Below are 14,430 nucleotides of genomic sequence, written 5' to 3' on the forward strand. Positions count from 1 at the left end.
AAGCGCAATGTCCATTTCTGCCAGAAGAGCATTATGGACCCGACAGTGGTCAGGGGACGCAGATTCCAAACGGCACATGGAAGTATTGCCGTATAAGGGGGAGGAGTTATTTGGGGCTGGTCTAACAGACCTGGTGGCCACGGCAACGGCTGGAAAATCCACCTTTTTACCCCAGGGTACTTCACATCAGCAGAAAAAGACACAGTCTTTTCAAACTCAGTCCTTTCGTTCCCACAAGTATAAGCGAGCAAAAGGCCAATCCTTTCTGCCCAAGGGCAGAGGAAGAGGGAAAAGGCAGCATCACGCAGCCGCTTCCCAGGAGCAGAAGCCCTCCCCTGCTTCTGCCAAGTCTTCAGCATGACGCTGGGGATTTACAAGTAGACTTAGACACGGTGGGGGCCCGTCTCAAGAATTTCAACGCGCAGTGGGCTCACTCGCAAGTGGATCCTTGGATTCTACAGGTAGTATCACAGGGGTACAAACTGGAATTCGAGGCGTTTCCTCCTCATCGTTTCCTCAAGTCTGCTTTACCAAAGTCTCCCTCCGACAGGGAGGCAGTTCTGGAAGCCATTCACAAGCTGTACTCCCAGCAGGTGATAATCAAGGTACCCCTCTTACAACAAGGGAAGGGGTATTATTCCACACTATTTGTGGTACCGAAGCCGGACGGCTCGGTGAGACCAATCTTAAATCTAAAATCTTTGAACATTTACATAAAAAAGTTCAAATTCAAGATGGAGTCACTCAGAGCGGTGATAGCAAACCTGGAAGAGGGGGACTATATGGTGTCGCTGGACATAAAAGATGCTTATCTCCACGTCCCAATATACCCTTCTCACCAAGGGTACCTCAGGTTTGTAGTACAAAACTGTCATTATCAGTTTCAGACGCTGCCGTTTGGATTGTCCACGGCGTCTCGGGTCTTTACCAAGGTAATGGCCGAAATGATGATGCTCCTACGAAGAAAAGGCATCTTAATTATCCCTTACTTGGACGATCTCCTGATAAGGGCAAGAACCAAGGAACAGTTAGTAGTCGGAGTGGCACTAACTCAGGTAGTGCTAAAACAGCACGGATGGATTCTAAATATCCCAAAATCGCAGCTGATTCCAACGACACAGCTACTGTTCTTAGGAATGATTCTGGACACAGTCCAGAAGAAGGTGTTTCTCCCGGAGGAGAAGGCCAGGGAGTTATCCGAGCTAGTCAGGAACCTCCTAAAACCAGGACAGGTCTCAGTACATCAGTGCACGAGGGTCCTGGGAAAAATGGTGGCTTCTTACGAAGCGATTCCATTCGGAAGATTCCATGCAAGAACTTTTCAGTGGGATCTACTGGGAAAATGGTCCGGATCGCATCTTCAGATGCATCAACGGATAACCCTGTCGCCAAGGACAAGGGTGTCGCTCCTGTGGTGGCTGCAGAGTGCTCATCTACTAGAGGGCCGCAGATTTGGCATTCAGGATTGGATCCTGGTAACCACGGATGCCAGCCTGAGAGGCTGGGGAGCAGTCACACAGGGAAGAAATTTCCAGGGCTTGTGGTCAAGCATGGAAACATCTCTTCATATAAACATTCTGGAACTAAGGGCCATTTACAATGCCTTAATTCAAGCAAAACCTCTGCTTCAGGGTCAGGCGGTATTGATCCAATCGGACAACATCACGTCAGTCGCCCACGTAAACAGGCAGGGCGGCACGAGAAGCAGAAGGGCAATGGCAGAAACTGCAAGGATTCTTCGCTGGGCGGAGAATCATGTGATAGCACTGTCGGCAGTGTTCATTCCGGGAGTGGACAACTGGGAAGCAGACTTCCTCAGCAGACACGACCTTCACCCGGGAGAGTGGGGACTTCACCCAGAAGTCTTCCACCAAATTGTAAACCTTTGGGAAAAACCAAAGGTGGACATGATGGCGTCACGTCTAAACAAAAAACTGGACAGATATTGCGCCAGGTCAAGGGACCCTCAGGCAATAGCAGTGGACGCTCTGGTAACGCCGTGGGTGTACCAGTCAGTGTATGTGTTCCCTCCTCTGCCCCTCATACCAAAAGTATTGAGAATAATAAGAAGGAGAGGAGTAAGAACTATACTCGTGGTTCCGGATTGGCCAAGAAGGTCTTGGTACCCGGAACTTCAAGAGATGCTCACGGACGAACCGTGGCCTCTACCTCTAAGAAAGGACCTGCTCCAGCAGGGGCCTTGTCTGTTCCAAGACTTACCGCGGCTGCGTTTGACGGCATGGCGGTTGAACGCCGGATCCTAAAGGACAAGGGCATTCCAGAAGAAGTCATCCCTACTCTGGTAAAAGCCAGAAAGGAAGTAACCGCAAAACATTATCACCGCATTTGGCGTAAATATGTTGCGTGGTGTGAGGCCAAGAAGGCCCCTACAGAGGAATTTCAACTGGGTCGTTTCTTGCATTTCCTGCAAACAGGACTGTCTATGGGCCTAAAATTAGGGTCCATTAAGGTTCAAATTTCGGCCTTGTCAATATTCTTCCAAAAAGAATTGGCTTCAGTACCTGAAGTTCAGACTTTTGTAAAAGGGGTGCTGCACATACAGCCTCCTTTTGTGCCTCCAGTGGCACCTTGGGATCTCAATGTTGTGTTGAGATTTCTAAAATCGCACTGGTTTGAACCATTGGCTACGGTAGATTTAAAATATCTCACGTGGAAGGTGTCGATGCTGTTGGCCTTGGCTTCAGCCAGGCGTGTGTCAGAATTGGCGGCTTTATCATGTAAAAGCCCTTACTTAATTTTTCATTCTGACAGGGCGGAATTGAGGACTCGTCCTCAATTTCTACCTAAGGTGGTTTCTGCGTTTCACATGAACCAACCTATTGTGGTACCTGCGGCTACTAGGGACTTAGAGGACTCTAAGTTGCTGGACGTTGTCAGGGCCTTGAAAATATATGTTTCCAGGACGGCTGGAGTCAGAAAATCTGATTCGCTGTTTATCTTGTATGCACCCAACAAGCTGGGTGCTCCTGCTTCAAAGCAGACGATTGCTCGCTGGATTTGTAGTACAATTCAGCTGGCACATTCTGTGGCAGGATTGCCACAGCCAAAATCAGTAAAAGCCCATTCCACAAGGAAAGTGGGCTCATCTTGGGCGGCTGCCCGAGGGGTCTCGGCTTTACAACTTTGCCGAGCAGCTACTTGGTCAGGGGCAAACACGTTTGCAAAATTCTACAAATTTGATACCCTGGCTGAGGAGGACCTGGAGTTCTCTCATTCGGTGCTGCAGAGTCATCCGCACTCTCCCGCCCGTTTGGGAGCTTTGGTATAATCCCCATGGTCCTGACGGAGTCCCAGCATCCACTAGGACGTCAGAGAAAATAAGATTTTACTTACCGATAAATCTATTTCTCGTAGTCCGTAGTGGATGCTGGGCGCCCATCCCAAGTGCGGATTGTCTGCAATACTTGTATATAGTTATTGTTACAAAAATCGGGTTATTCTTGTTGTGAGCCATCTTTTTAGAGGCTCCTTCGTTGTTATCATACTGTTAACTGGGTTCAGATCACAGGTTGTACGGTGTGATTGGTGTGGCTGGTATGAGTCTTACCCGGGATTCGATATCCTTCCTTATTATGTACGCTCGTCCGGGCACAGTGTCCTAACTGGCTTGGAGGAGGGTCATAGGGGGAGGAGCCAGTGCACACCACCTGATATTCAAGCTTTTATTTTGTGCCCTGTCTCCTGCGGAGCCGCTATTCCCCATGGTCCTGACGGAGTCCCAGCATCCACTACGGACTACGAGAAATAGATTTATCGGTAAGTAAAATCTTATTTTTTCTGTGCGTCATGTGCTGTTTGGGGAGGGTTTTTTGGAAGGGCCATCCTGCGTGACACTGCAGTGCCACTCCTAGATGGGCCCGGTGTTTGTGTCGGCCACTAGGGTCGCTTATCTTTCTCACACAGTCAGCTACCTCATTGCGCCTCTTTTTTTCTTTGCGTCATGTGCTGTTTGGGGAGGGTTTTTTGGAAGGGCCATCCTGCGTGACACTGCAGTGCCACTCCTAGATGGGCCCGGTGTTTGTGTCGGCCACTAGGGTCGCTTATCTTTCTCACACAGTCAGCTACCTCATTGCGCCTCTTTTTTTCTTTGCGTCATGTGCTGTTTGGGGAGGGTTTTTTGGAAGGGACATCCTGCGTGACACTGCAGTGCCACTCCTAGATGGGCCCGGTGTTTGTGTCGGCCACTAGGGTCGCTTATCTTTCTCACACAGTCAGCTACCTCATTGCGCCTCTTTTTTTCTTTGCGTCATGTGCTGTTTGGGGAGGGTTTTTTGGAAGGGACATCCTGCGTGACACTGCAGTGCCACTCCTAGATGGGCCCGGTGTTTGTGTCGGCCACTAGGGTCGCTTATCTTTCTCACACAGTCAGCTACCTCATTGCGCCTCTTTTTTTCTTTGCGTCATGTGCTGTTTGGGGAGGGTTTTTTGGAAGGGACATCCTGCGTGACACTGCAGTGCCACTCCTAGATGGGCCCGGTGTTTGTGTCGGCCACTAGGGTCGCTTATCTTTCTCACACAGTCAGCTACCTCATTGCGCCTCTTTTTTTCTTTGCGTCATGTGCTGTTTGGGGAGGGTTTTTTGGAAGGGACATCCTGCGTGACACTGCAGTGCCACTCCTAGATGGGCCCGGTGTTTGTGTCGGCCACTAGGGTCGCTTATCTTTCTCACACAGTCAGCTACCTCATTGCGCCTCTTTTTTTCTTTGCGTCATGTGCTGTTTGGGGAGGGTTTTTTGGAAGGGACATCCTGCGTGACACTGCAGTGCCACTCCTAGATGGGCCCGGTGTTTGTGTCGGCCACTAGGGTCGCTTATCTTTCTCACACAGTCAGCTACCTCATTGCGCCTCTTTTTTTCTTTGCGTCATGTGCTGTTTGGGGAGGGTTTTTTGGAAGGGACATCCTGCGTGACACTGCAGTGCCACTCCTAGATGGGCCCGGTGTTTGTGTCGGCCACTAGGGTCGCTTATCTTTCTCACACAGTCAGCTACCTCATTGCGCCTCTTTTTTTCTTTGCGTCATGTGCTGTTTGGGGAGGGTTTTTTAGGGACATCCTGCGTGACACTGCAGTGCCACTCCTAGATGGGCCCGGTGTTTGTGTCGGCCACTAGGGTCGCTTATCTTACTCACACAGCGACCTCGGTGCAAATTTTAGGACTAAAAATAATATTGTGAGGTGTGATGTGTTCAGAATAGGCTGAAAATGAGTGTAAATTATGTTTTTTGAGGTTAATAATACTTTGGGATTAAAATTACCCCCAAATTCTATAATTTAAGCTGTTTTTTAGGGTTTTTTGAAAAAAACACCCGAATCCAAAACACACCCGAATCCGACAAAAAAAATTCGGTGAGGTTTTGCCAAAACGCGGTCGAACCCAAAACACGGCCGCGGAACCGAACCCAAAACCAAAACGCAAAACCCGAAAAATTTCAGGCGCTCATCTCTACTATTTACACACACTCGGGCATTATATTTCGACCAGCGATTGCATCAGCTTGTATGTGCAGTGCTGCTGCTGCGTGGTCAGATTCCCTGTCGGATAATATTGATACCATGGATAGGGACAATATTTTGCTGACGCTTGAGCATATAAAAGATGCAGTCTTATACATGCGTGATGCACAGAGGGATATTTGCCGGCTGGCATCAAGAATAAGCGCTATGTCCATTGCCGCCAGAAGGGGGTTATGGACTCGGCAATGGTCCGGCGATGCCGACTCAAAGCGGCACATGGAAGTTTTGCCCTATAAGGGGGTGGAACTGTTTGGGGATGGTCTTTCGGACCTCGTGTCCACAGCTACTGCTGGGAAATCGACCTTTTTGCCACAGGCTGCCCCACAGCAAAAGAAAGCACTGTATTATCAGGTACAGTCCTTTCGGCCCCAGAAAAGCAAGAGGGCTAGAGGCTCATCCTTTCTGCCGAGAGGCAAAGGTAGAGGAAAAAAGCTGCAACACACAGCTAGTTCCCAAGAGCATAAGTCCTCCCCTGCGTCCGGTAAGTCCACAGCATGACGCTGGGGCTGCTCAGGCGGACCCGGGTACGGTGGGGGCCCGTCTCAGAAATTTCAGCGCACAGTGGGCTCTCTCACAGGTGGATCCCTGGGTCCTTCAAGTAGTACTTTAGGGGTACAGGCTGGAATTCGAGACGTCTCCCCCCTCGCCGTTTCCTAAAATCTGCCTTACCGGCAACTCCCTCTGCCAGGGAGGCAGTGTTGGTGGCTATTCAAAAACTGTATTCACAGCAAGTGATTGTCAAGGTACCCCTCCTTCAGCAGGGAAGGGGTTACCATTCCACAATGTTTGTGGTACCGAAACCGGACGGTTCGGTGAGACCCATCTTAAATTTAAAATCCTTGAACACTTATATCAAAAGGTTCAAGTTCAAGATGGAATCGTTCAGGGCGGTTATTGCGAGCCTGGACAAGGGGGATTACATGGTCTCCCTGGACATCAAGGATGCGTACCTACATGTCCCCATTTACCCTCCTCACCAGGAGTACCTCAGATTTGTGGTACAGGACTGTCACTATCAGTTCCAGACGCTGCCGTTTGGGTTGTCCACGGCACCGAGGGTCTTTACCAAGGTAATGGCCGAAATGATGATACTCCTTCGCAAGAAAGGAGTTTCCATTATCCCGTACTTGGACGATCTCCTGATAAAGGCAAGGTCAAAGGAACAGTTGATTGTGGGGGTAGCACTTTCTCGGGAAGTGCTACAACAGCACGGCTGGATTCTCAATATTCCAAAGTCACAGCTGATCCCGACGACACGTCTTCTGTTCCTGGGAATGATTCTGGACACAGACCAGAAAAGAGTGTTTCTTCCAGTGGAATAAGCCGAGGAGTTGTCATCTCTAGTCAGAGACATCCTAAAACCGGGACAGGTGTCGGTACATCAATGCACACGAGTCCTGGGAAAAATGGTAGCTTCGTACGAGGCCATTCCATTCGGAAGGTTCCACGCAAGGACTTTCCAGTGGGACCTGTTGGACAAATGGTCCGGGTCCCATCTCCAGATGCAACAGCGGATAACCCTGTCGGCAAGAACCAGGGTGTCGCTGCTGTGGTGGCTGCAGAGGGCTCATCTACTAGAGGGCCGCAGATTCGGAATACAGGACTGGGTCCTGGTAACCACGGATGCCAGCCTTCGGGGCTGGGGGGCAGTCACACAGGGAAGACATTTCCAAGGACTGTGGTCAAATCAGGAGATTTCGCTTCACATAAATATTCTGGAGCTAAGGGCTGTTTACAATGCCCTAAGTCAGGCAAGACCCCTGCTTCAGAACCGGCCGGTGCTGATCCAGTCAGACAACATCACGGCGGTCGCCCATGTAAACAGACAGGGCGGCACAAGAAGCAGGAGGGCAATGGCAGAAGCCACAAGGATTCTCTGATGGGCAGAGAATTATGTGTTAGCACTGACAGCAGTATTCATTCCGGGAGTGGACAACTGGGAAGCAGACTTCCTCAGCAGGCACAACCTCCACACGGGAGAATGGGGACTTCATCCAGAAGTTTTCCAAATGCTGGTCAACCGTTGGGAAAAACCACAGGTGGACATGATGGCGTCCCGCCTCAACAAAAAGCTAAAAAGGTATTGCGCCAGGTCAAGGGACCCTCAGGCGATCGCTGTGGATGCTCTAGTGACACCGTGGGTGTACCAGTCGGTTTATGTGTTTCCTCCTCTGCCTCTCATACCCAAGGTACTGAGAATAATAAGAAGGAGAGGAGTGAGAACTATTCTCGTGGCTCCGGATTGGCCAAGAAGAGCTTGGTACCCGGAACTTCAAGAGATGCTGGAAGAGGACCCATGGCCTCTGCCGCTCAGACAAGACCTGCTGCAGCAGGGACCCTGTCTGTTCCAAGACTTACCGCGGCTTGGCGGTTGAACGCCGGATCCTAAAGGAAAAAGGTATTCCGGAGGAAGTCATCCCTACCCTGATCAAAGCCAGGAAGGATGTCACCGCAAAGCATTATCACCGCATTTGACGGAAATATGTTGCTTGGTGTGATGCCAAGAAGGCCCCAACGGAGGAATTTCAACTGGGTCGTTTCCTACATTTCCTGCAAGCAGGTGTGACTTTGGGCCTCAAATTGGGGTCCATTAAAGTCCAGATCTCGGCCCTGTCGATTTTCTTCCAGAAAGAACTGGCTTCACTGCCTGAAGTTCAGACTTTTGTCAAGGGAGTCCTGCATATTCAGCCTCCTTTTGTGCCCCCAGTGGCACCTTGGGATCTCAATGTGGTCTTGGAGTTTCTAAAATCACATTGGTTTGAGCCACTCAAGACTGTGGATTTAAAATATCTCACGTGGAAAGTGGTTATGTTGTTGGCTCTGGCTTCGGCCAGACGTGTGTCAGAATTGGCGGCTTTGTCCTGTAAAAGCCCCTATCTGATTTTCCATATGGATAGGGCAGAATTGAGGACTCGTCCTCAGTTTCTCCCGAAGGTGGTATCAGCTTTTCACTTGAACCAACCTATTGTGGTGCCGGCGGCTACTAGGGACTTGGAGGATTCCAAGTTTCTTGACGTAGTCAGGGCCCTGAAAATTTATGTTTCCAGGACGGCTGGAGTCAGGAAGACTGACTCGCTGTTTATTCTATATGCACCCAACAAGCTGGGTGCACCTGCTTCTAAGCAGACTATCGCGCGCTGGATTTATAGCACTATTCAGCTGGCGCATTCTGCGGTGGGACTACCGCAGCCTAAATCTGTAAAAGCCCATTCCACGAGGAAGGTGGGCTCATCTTGGGCGGCTGCCCGAGGGGTCTTGGCTTTACAACTTTGCCGTGCTGCTACTTGGTCAGGAGCAAACACGTTTGCAGAATTCTATAAATTTGATACCCTGGCTGAGGAGGACCTGGAGTTCTCTCATTCGGTGCTGCAGAGTCATCCGCACTCTCCCGCCCGTTTGGGAGCTTTGGTATAATCCCCATGGTCCTTACGGAGTCCCCAGCATCCATTAGGACGTTAGAGAAAATAAGAATTTACTCACCGGTAATTCTATTTCTCGTAGTCCGTAGTGGATGCTGGGCGCCCATCCCAAGTGCGGATTGTCTGCAATACTTGTACATAGTTATTGTTACACAAATCGGGTTGTTATTGCGAGCCATCTGTTCAGAGGCTCTATTGTTATCATACTGTTAACCGGGGTTCCTATCACGAGTTATATGGTGTGATTGGTGTGGCTGGTATGAGTATTACCCGGGATTCAAAATCCTTCCTTATTGTGTCAGCTCTTCCGGGCACAGTGTCCTAACTGAGGCTTGGAGGAGGGTCATAGGGGGAGGAGCCAGTGCACACCAGGTAGTCCTAAATCTTTCTTAAAGTGCCCAGTCTCCTGCGGAGCCCGTCTATTCCCCATGGTCCTTACGGAGTTCCCAGCATCCACTACGGACTACGAGAAATAGAATTATTGGTGAGTAAATTCTTATTTTTTGCTGGGAGACCAAGGTAGAGGGCATTACAGTAGCCTAATCGAGATGATACAAATGCATGTATGACTTTTGGCATATCATCTGAGGGAAGTGCTTGATTCTGGCTATGTTCTATGTTCCTCAGGTGAAAGAATGAGGATTTGATTGTGGCTGATATCTGATGTTTAGGTGTCAAGCCACCATCCAGGACAACGCCAAGATTCTGCACACGATCACTAGTCTGTAATTCTGAATCCCCGAGTGTAAGTCCAGTTGGTTGGCTATGCTGCAGTCTTGTCCTCTGATGTTGCGGTCGTATCATAAGGACCTCTGTTTTATCCGGGTTCAGTCGCAGCCAACTGGCGCTCATCCACTCCTGTAGTTCAGCTAGACAGCCATTTAGGGTTGCTATTGGGTTATCAGTGCGCGGAGCAAAGGACAACTGCAGTTGTGTATCATCTGTTTAGCAGTGGTAGACCAGGCCATGGCGCCTGATTATTTCGCCCAATGGGAGCATGTATACTGCAAAAAGAATGGGGGATAGTATAGCACCTAATGGGAGTGAACTGGCTTCTCCCTCTATGCCCCTCCTCCAGACTCCAGTTAGATCCTGTGCCCAGAGGAGACTGGTCACACACTAGGGGAGCTCTACCGAGTTTCTCTAGAAAATAGACTTTGTTAGGTTTTTTTATGTTCAGGGAGACCTGCTGACAACAGGCTCCCTGCTTTGTGGGACTGAGGAGAGAGAAGCAGACCCACTTTCCTGGACTGATGGGCTCTGCTTCTTAGGCTACTGGACACCATTAGCTCCAGAGGGTCTGAACACTGGTGTCGTCGAACGCCGTCCTCCTCACAGAGCCGGAAGATTGAAGCCGGGTGAGTATAGGAAGAAAGAAGACTTCACAGGCGGCAGAAGACATCAGAGTTTCGGAAGGTACCGCGCACACACACTAGGCACTGCAAGGGTGCAGGGCGCAGGGGGGGCGCCCTGGGCAGCAAGGAGTACCTCATAAAAACGACTGGCAAGCTATATACACTGCATTACAGGGTATTTGAAACCCCCGCAAGTGTAAATATTAGTGGGACCGACGCCCGCCGTCGAGGGGGCGGGGCTTTGTCCCTTGGCTGCAGAGACGCTGCTCCCGGACCCTGCCCTGATATCTGCAAGTAACAGGGTACAAAACGAGGGGGGGGGGGGCCACAATATTTGGTGCTCATTTGATATATATATTATATATATAAAACGCGCTATACAGGTCTGGGGTATTGTTATATTTCAGACTGTGGCGGCGTTGGGTGTGAGCTGGCAAACTTCCTCTTTGTCTCTCCAAAGAACCTCCTTGTGGGTCTGTCCCCTATAATTCAGTGTGTGTGGTGGTGTCTCAGTACGTGTGTGTCGACATGTCTGAGGCGGAAGGCTATTCGAGGGAGGAAGAGGAGCAAAATGTGATAGTGACTGCGTCGGCACCGCCGACTGCTGATTGGGTAGACACAGGGCCGGCTCTAGGCATGTTCGAATAGAGCGGCCGCGCAGGGTGCCACCCTTAATGGGCGCCGCCATATTCGAACATGGAGCCGGCCCTGTGCACTGCAGCATCGTGCGACTTGTGTGCGCTATATGCGCTGAGCGGCGCCGGTGTCAGACGCCGGCGCCGCACAGCGCACACAAGCGCCTTGGACTTAGAGGCTTCCTGGCCGCCCGCAACCGGACATGCACTGCACCCGCCCGCCAGCACCCGGACAGCACCCGGACAGCAGTACTCCTCCCCCTCCAACGCATTTATCTGGCACTGTGGGGACATTTATCTGGCACTGTGGGGACATTTATCTGGCACTGTGGGGACATTTATCTGGCACTGGGGGCATTTATCCGGCAGACATATATGTGGCACTGTGGGCATTTATCTGGCACTGTGGGGGCATTTATCTGGCACTGTGAGGTCATTTATCTGGCACTGTGTGGACATTTACCTGGCACTGTGGGGGCATTTATCTGGCACTGTGGGGACATTTATCTGGCACTGGGGGCATTTATCTGGCACTGGGGGCATTTATCTGGCACTGTGGGGGCATTTATCTGGCACTGGGGTCATATCTGGCACTGTGGGGGCATTTATGTAGCACTGTGGGGTCATATCTGGCACTGTGGGGGCATATATGTAGCACTGTGGGGTCATATCTGGCACTGTGGGGGCATTTATCTGGCACTGTGGGGGCATTTATCTGGCACTGTGGGGGCATTTATCTGGCACTGTGGGGGCATTTATCTGGCACTGTGGGGGCATTTATCTGGCACTGTGGGGGCATTTATCTGGCACTGTGGGGGCATTTATCTGGCACTGTGGGACATTTATCTGGCACTGTGGGGACATATCTGGCACTGTGGGGGCATTTATGTAGCACTGTGGGGTCATATCTGGCACTGGGGGCATTTATGTAGCACTGTGGGGTCATATCTGGCACTGTAGGGGCATTTATGTAGCACTGTGGGGTCATATCTGGCACTGTGGGGGCATTTATGTAGCACTGTGGGGTCATAATTTGGCACTGTGGGGTCATAATTTGGCACTGTGGGGTCATATCTGGCACTGGGGGCATTTATGTAGCACTGTGGGGTCATATCTGGCACTGTAGGGGCATTTATGTAGCACTGTGGGGTCATATCTGGCACTGTGGGGGCATTTATGTAGCACTGTGGGGTCATAATTTGGCACTGTGGGGTCATAATTTGGCACTGTGGGGTCATAATTTGGCACTGTGGGGACATATCTGGCACTGGGGGCATTTATGTAGCACTGTGGGGTCATATCTGGCACTGTAGGGGCATTTATGTAGCACTGTGGGGTCATATCTGGCACTGTGGGGGCATTTATGTAGCACTGTGGGGTCATAATTTGGCACTGTGGGGTCATAATTTGGCACTGTGGGGTCATTTATCTGGCACTATTGGGACATTTATCTGGCATTGTGGGGACATTTATCTGGCACTGTGGGGGCATTTATCTGGCACTGTGGGGGCCTTTCTGTATCTGGCACTGTGGGGGCATTTATCTAGAACTGTGGGGGCTCTTCTGTATCTACATATCTGGCACTGTGTGGCCATTTATGTATCTGGCTTTGCTGGGGGGCATGTCGTGTTGCTGGCACTGCTGGGGGGCATGTCATGTGTAGCTGGCACGGCTGGGGAGCATATCATGTAGTGTTCCTGCTAGGCGTCTGTGGCTAGGCAATGTGTCTAACGTGCTCTGCCTGGCGCAAAGTGTCTAACGTGTTCTGCCTGGCGTAAAGTGTCTAACGTGCTCTGCCTGGCGCAAAGGGTCTAACGTGCTCTGCCTGGCGCAAAGTGTCTAGGAGGTTCTACCTGGTGCAGTGTGTATGAACTGCATTGCTGTGTGGTGTAATGTGAATTGCCACTATTATGTGGCCACGCACCTTCCCCACGAAGCAACGCCCCCTAAATTTTTGCTGCTCGCCTTCGCCGCGCACTGTCCATGCTTTACGATGTTGGTAGATGAGCACCAAGCATTACAGTATGTACATCATTTTGCCCTCCTAACTTAAAAATGTGCCCTCCCTGCCCTAAAAAGTGAACACTATCGTGTAGCTGGCACTGCTGGAGGGCATATTGTGTGTAGGTGGCACTGCTGGGGGGCATATCATGTCTATCTGGCACTGCACATTGTGTATCTGGCACTATACTGGAGACAATGGGGTATATGCAATAGCGGGCGAAATCGCGGCAATTATCGCCGTTTTTTCAATTCGACCAAATTCGCCAGGTGAATTCCGGAAGGTGGCTTCCGGAATTCACCATATGCAATGAAAAACGGATTCGCCTGAGTCGCGGGCGAAAATCGGCCGATTTTGCGGTTTTTACCGCGATTTTAAAAAACGGGAAAAAACGGGGAAAAACCCGAAAAAAAAATGGCGTGGGGTCCCCCCTCCAAAGCATAACCAGCCTCGGGCTCATCGAGCTGGTCCTGGTTCTAAAAATGCAGGGGAAAAATCGGGCAGGGATCCCCCGTATTTTTAAAACCAGCACCGGGCTCTGCGCCTGATGCTGGTGCCCAAAATACGGGGGACAAAACGAGTAGGGGTCCCCCGTATTTTTAACACCAGCATCGGGCTCCACTAGCTGGACAGATAATGCCACAGCCGGGGGTCACTTTTATGCCGTGCCCTGCGGCCGTGGCATCAAATATCCAACTAGTCACCCCTGGCCGGGGTACCCTGGGGGAGTGGGGACCCCTTCAATCAAGGGGTCCCCCCCCCCCAGCCACCCAAGGGCCAGGGGTGAAGCCCGAGGCTGTCCCCCCCCATCCAATGGGCTGCGGATGGGGGGGCTGATAGCCTTTGTGTAAAAAAAAAAAGATATTGTTGTTTCCATTAGTACTACAAGTCCCAGCAAGCCTCCCCCGCAAGCTGGTACTTGGAGAACCACAAGTACCAGCATGCGGGAGAAAAACGGGCCCGCTGGTACCTGTAGTACTACTGGGAAAAAAATACCCAAATAAAAACAGGACACACACACCTTGATAGTACAACTTTATTTCATACGCCGACACACACATACTTACCTGTGTTGACACGCCGACTGCAACGATCTCCGACGATCCGAGGGTACCTGTCAAAAAAATTATACTCACCTTCCAGCGTCCAGAGGTCCAGAGGTAAATCCACGTACTTTGTTAAAAAAACAAAACGAACACGAGCCATACCGGACTGAAAGGGGTCCAATGTTTTCACATCAGACCCCTTCCCACGAATGCAGGGACATCACGTGACTCCTGTCACTGATGTCCCTTCAGCCAATCAGGAAGCGCTACTGCCGTGGCGCTCATCTGATTGGCTGGACGCCGTCTGTACTCTGACAGCGCCTTGCAAAGCCGCTCCATTACTTTCAATGGTGGGAACTTAGCGGCTAGCGGTGGGGTCACCCGCCGGTCACCGCTGACCGGCGGGTGACCTCACCGCTAGCCGCTAAGTTCCCACCAT

General features: G+C 50.9%; 1 protein-coding gene across 2 annotated transcripts in view; it reads left to right on the forward strand.

The window, feature by feature from the left end:
* LOC134983628 (zinc finger protein 436-like) overlaps positions 1–14,430 on the forward strand; it is a 192,793-nt gene that overhangs the window by 102,502 nt on the left and 75,861 nt on the right. The gene's annotated exons all lie outside the window — the stretch shown is intronic.

Source organism: Pseudophryne corroboree, assembly GCF_028390025.1.
Source record: "Pseudophryne corroboree isolate aPseCor3 chromosome 3 unlocalized genomic scaffold, aPseCor3.hap2 SUPER_3_unloc_2, whole genome shotgun sequence".
Lineage (NCBI taxonomy): Eukaryota > Metazoa > Chordata > Amphibia > Anura > Myobatrachidae > Pseudophryne > Pseudophryne corroboree.